This window comes from Lissotriton helveticus, chromosome 11 (assembly GCF_964261635.1).
Source record: "Lissotriton helveticus chromosome 11, aLisHel1.1, whole genome shotgun sequence".
NCBI lineage: Eukaryota > Metazoa > Chordata > Amphibia > Caudata > Salamandridae > Lissotriton > Lissotriton helveticus.
In genome coordinates this window covers 557,743,597-557,749,143 of record NC_136072.1, presented here as the reverse complement: position 1 = coordinate 557,749,143, position 5,547 = coordinate 557,743,597, and positions in this window count along the sequence as shown.

Genomic DNA, 5,547 nt, shown 5'->3' with positions numbered 1-5,547 from the left:
ACCATTGGGGAAGTCAATTTAACACAAAGTCAGAGAAGGGTAGAACTGTGTATTCCATTAGTAAAGGTAATTTTTATAATATGGGTACACAGCATTGGGCTTAGCCTGTTGGGAAAATCAGGTATGGTTCTCCCACTCCCTGGAAGGACTGACGTACTAAGAAGCAGATGGAGATGAACTCCCTGAGGTAATCCTCTCCACCTGAATCAATAAAAGCCACAACATTTCAGGGCTATACTCATTTCCCTAATGGATCTCCTTTAGCCAATAGGTAGTCTTCATGTTAGAGCCAATCCCCATTCAGGGGATGTGAGGCCATATTCATGCAAAAAGCAATGGAGGTATTGTTCCTATCAAAAAGCAAAGAAGAAAGGAAGGCGTGCAAAGAAGGGGGAATCTTAAGGATTATTTCTTGGTGCCCTCACACATCACTGAGGATGTAATGCTTCATAGTGGGCTTGCTTCTCATAGGTCCAGCGCTATAATGCCCTACGGGCCCCACGAAGGGTCACTTTAGGGGAGATCTTTTTATTTTTGCTGTCTGAGGAGAAGTGCTTGTGTAAGGGCATTTTGAATGTGAGGGGTGGAGTAAATCTGTACAGTGAAGTAAAGGGAGACTAAAACTATCTAAGAGATACCGAACTGAACTGTAATGTGATGGTTCCCTTGGTAGGATTAAAAAAATATAATTTGGTTGGGGCTAATACAGGGGCGTGATGTACCCAAGTGAACTACATCTGTGAGTGTGGTCAGGTTTCGATGGCCTAAAAAGGTTCCACAATGATTCGTCAGGACCAAAAATATGGGGGATAGTCCGACCCCACACCTAAGACATGATATGCTGCTAAGGTATTCCTTTAGAAGAAAATACCTGGTTCAAAATGTTTAGAATTGATCATCTAACCTAGAAAATAAATGAAAAAATAAAGAAAACACTCAGTAAACAAATGTTTTGTATGTTTGGTTCAATGTGTAACCAGAATCGATTTTCCAACTCACTGTATCATAGTGCCTATAAAGGTAGACATGCCCATGCTATTTTTGGCGCTGACCAGTCACCACAACGTGAAAGAAGTGAAATACACACAAGTACATATAATATAACAGAATAAGCAAGTGAACATACATGAAACAGACAAAATAAACCAATCTGTGTTCGTGTTACTCAGCGTATCATAAGTGATTGGTTGTCCTCCATTGTGAGTGACGGGTCTTACCCTTTGGATCAATTAATTATGCCCTATAGGTCAAAAGTAGAGGGTAGTGCTCAGCTGCTGACTGTGGAAAGAGCTATGATGGTCATTAAAAAGAAACAGTAAATCAAGGGGCCCCAAATGACTTAGTGTTAAAAGAAAAAGAAAAAGTTTTCTAGAGAAGCAACCATACTCACATGGTTTCTGCACGGAGAACACAAGAGACCTACCCTCCTCTGCTCGCCTGGCTCGAGACTGAGCAGAGAAGAAGACCTGTCATTGAAGGTACGAGCAATTGGAGCGATTGTCCTCAGGTCTGGCGTGGGCAGCAGCTGGAAGGAGTGATGATCTAGTGGACAATGAAGAGAGGAGAGGAGGGGAGGGGCGAGCTTGAGCCAAAAGGAGTGAGCTTCTCACGTGCTGATGTAACAGAGGTATCATGCCTCAGTGGCGCCTATCTCAGAGTGTGCAGTGGTTAAAAGCTGGGCATCCCAAAGTCATCCATGGTTTTTGTAAGGTGGTGTCTAAGTAGTAAACTAAGACAGTTGAATGTTTTGTTAGTCAAGGGTAATGGTAAGAGAAAAGTATAGTAAACCTAAGTACTCTTGCATATACAGTGATGGAGAGCAAATCAGGTGCACATAACTCCTAGCGATCCCTCATGGTGGAATCTAGGCATATTGGCATCTGTGTTCATGTTGGAAATCTAGGCCACCTCATGTAATAAGTAACACGAGGCAGCCAAGTGGTCTATTCCCAATGGATTAGGATGCTTGGTAAGCACTATTGGGAAATGTCAAATGAGGAGAAGAGGAAAGAGAAGAGGTAGGCTGGAGCCAATAGGAGTAAGCCTCTCATGTGCTTGTGTAGCAAAAGTATCCTCCCTCCGTGGTGGACATCTTGGAGTGTGTAGCGGTCAAATGCAGGTCGACCAAAGTTCTCAATGGTATTAGTAAGGCGGCTTCCGATGGATACATCTGCCAGTGGATTCCTCACCTTGAGAATATCCCCCTGCGTCATCAACGTTCGGAAAATTCTTTGTAGCTCGCCGGCGTGGACGACGTCACAGGAACGCATGACATCGTGCACGGCTTCGCTGACGTCACCGACTCCATAATAGGCCTACACCGGCGTGATGACATCAGTTCCCTTTTTTCCACGTCGTCGACGCTAACGGTTTCGGGGAACCTCTGTAGCTGTTAGTAACTTTGTTACTGTTTTTCTCTGTTTGGTGTCTTCTTGCTTCTTTGTTTCTCACTGAAGATGTCGTCTAAGAAGACCGGGTTCAAGCCATGTGGGGAGTGCGGCAAGCTGATGTCGATTACGGACCTGCACGAGGATTGTATCTGGTGCCTGAGTTCGGACCACGATGTCAAAGGCTGTTCTTCGTGTAAGAAGATGAACCCGAAGGCTCTTCGAGAGAGGGAAGCGAAACTTCTGGTGGCAAAGTTGAAAGGTAGAAAGGAGAAGAAGACTTCGAGATCGTGTTCGAGTAGGGCGAGGTCGAGGTCCCGCACGGCGTCGCCTTCGAGGTCGTCATCTGGTCATGCTTCGAGGTCAACGAAGAAGAAGCATAAGAAGTGAAGGCATGGATCTCAACATCACTCCGGTAAGGACTCGGAGTCGAGACCGAAGTCACCTAAGAGGAGGCATAGAAAAGATGAGGTGTCTCCTTCACCTGGTGTTCCAGAAGGTAAGGCTTCCCCCTTGGAGTCGCCAGTGCGTTCTCCGGCTCCGGTATAGGATCCCTCTCCGGCGCCGTCCCCGACTCGAGAGGAAGAAGAGGCTCCATTACCTGAGGGCTCGATGACTCCAGTCCATCCGCCTGTGGAAGAGGAGGCAAATCTGGAACCTCCGAGAGAGCATCCTGTGGGTTCTTACCCGCCCTTCCCAGCTCCAGGTCCCAATCAGATACTCTCTTACTATGGCTGGATTGACATTTTCTTCATACATGGGTGCTGATATACCATATCACCATTGACACCATGTCACATATGGAATGCCCGGCTATGGAGTCCCAGACACCACACTAAGCAGTGCTTATGATAAGCATTTTTCGACTTGGCATTGGTCTCTTCTCAGTAACACAAACGATTCTGTTGATACCAATGAGGTGGTACCCTCCAATAAGAAACCATTTAACTGTCTTTTTTTTTTTTTATTTATATTTTTATTATTTTCTGGCAGAGGTAATACATACAAGGACATGACCAAAAATGAGGAATCAAACAAAATTCTTTACAAAAAAAAACAACCATTGTGCGTTTCAAATCCAATTATCAATTGGTAGCCATAACTTCCGGCCAAAAGTCTTCTTTTTGAGTCCTTTCAATTTATAAACTGCTTTATCCATTCTATAAACATTTAGCAGCTTTCCCAACCATAACTCAAAAGTTGGAGGATCTACATCCAACCATCTAGAAGTAATACATGCTCGATAAATAGACATTCCGATAAACAAAAAATGTTCTTGATCTATAGTTAAATCCCGAGAAGGAAAATAAACACCAAAAATAATAATAGTAGGATGAAGCGTAATCCGTACATGTAACAAATTAGACAAAAACTTTTCAATCTTCTCAATGTATACGGCAAGTTTAGAACAACTATGAAACATGTGAATTGAGTCGGCTGCTAAAGTTCCACAGCGGCTACAGTTAATACCTTTTACAGCTTTCCATTTTACCAATTTTGCAGGTGTATAGTAAAGATCTAGAGTGGACATAAAATGTTGACTCTTAAGAGAGCTATTAATTAGTGTCTTATTGCTCATCTCAAACACTTTTACCAAATCGATCCCTTCAATACAGAGCTTCCTCTCCCAATTCCGGGTATGATGATCCAAATCGTTCTGCATCCTATTATTCATTAACTGGTAAATAATACCAATACGACTGTTCTTCCTAGAACTTTCTAGAATATCGATAGTTTCCATGGTATCAGTAAATAAAGCATTTTTTTTTTCCAGGAAGCTACGAATCTGTAGGTATTTAAAAAACTCATTCCTAGATAAACCAAATGTCTCTTGTAATTTAGAAAAGGACATAAGGGACCCGTTTTGGTACAATTGGCCAAGTAGATAAATCTGTCTCATGTACCATCGGTGAATTACCATGTCTTGAAAAATTACGGGTAATAACTTATTATCAGACAAAGGTGTATAATAATTCAATTTTGGGATTATACGTAGAATTTTGTTCATTTGCCTCCAGATTAAACATGCAGCGAGGACCACCTTGAACTTTGTTTTTTTATAATAACTGGGTTCAATGACTTTCAACAGACATTGGTACCTAGGAGCATTTCAAAAATAGAGGGTGACATGGCTGGATCTGATACATAATCATGAAAAAGCAAAACCCGAAAAGTTTTCAGAGCAATAGCCCAGTAATACATTTTAAAATTCGGAAGCCCCAAACCAGCACAATCTAATGGGAGAGTGCACCATTTTAGAGATCTTCTAGCACGGTGGTATCCCCACAAAAACCTAGACACCATTCTATCTATTCTGTTAAAAAGAGACATTGAAAAAAATAGGGGGATAGTACGAAAAAAATACAGAAATTTTGGAAAAATCATCATCTTAATAACATTAGTTCGACCATATAATGACAAATGTAAATTATTGAATCTTTCTAACGTTCTATTGGAGGATATGAGCAAAGGGTCTAAGTTTAATGCAACAATATCCTCAACCTTGGAAGATAGAGTAACACCAAGATATGAACCAGTGGTATTTAATGGGATATCAGTGGGTTTACCCGTTTCCGAATGAATGATCTGAGTTTTTGTGATGTTTAACTTATAACCGGAGACCTTCCCGAACTCGTTGGCCAGATTGATTATTGTGGGTAGCGCAGAGGAGACGTCAGAGGTGACAATTGCAACGTCATCTGCGTACGCTAGAACTTTATGGTCTACTTCAAAAAGACGAACTGGTGGAATATTAGGTTCCAAAATAAGTCTACTCAGATAAGGTTCTAAGTATAACGCAAATAAAAGCGGGGAACAAGGGCACCCTTGTCTAGTCCCTCTCGTAATTGGAAAAGGTCTCGAATAGTCCGTGCCTAATCTTATAATACCCTTAGGACAGGAATACAATGAACGTACCGCCTGAATAAATTGTAAGGGAAACCCCTTCCCTTCTAACACAGTCCAAAGGAATCCCCAGTCTACTCTATCAAACGCTTTTTCAGCATCGAGTAAGATCACCCCGACTGGGGATTCCTTTGCCTGTGCCCAATCTAGAAGTGTAATAACACGTCTAACATGATCGGTAGTATCTCTACATCTGATGAAACCGTGTTGGATGTTAGACACTAAACTGGACATTACCTGATTAAGTCTATTTGCA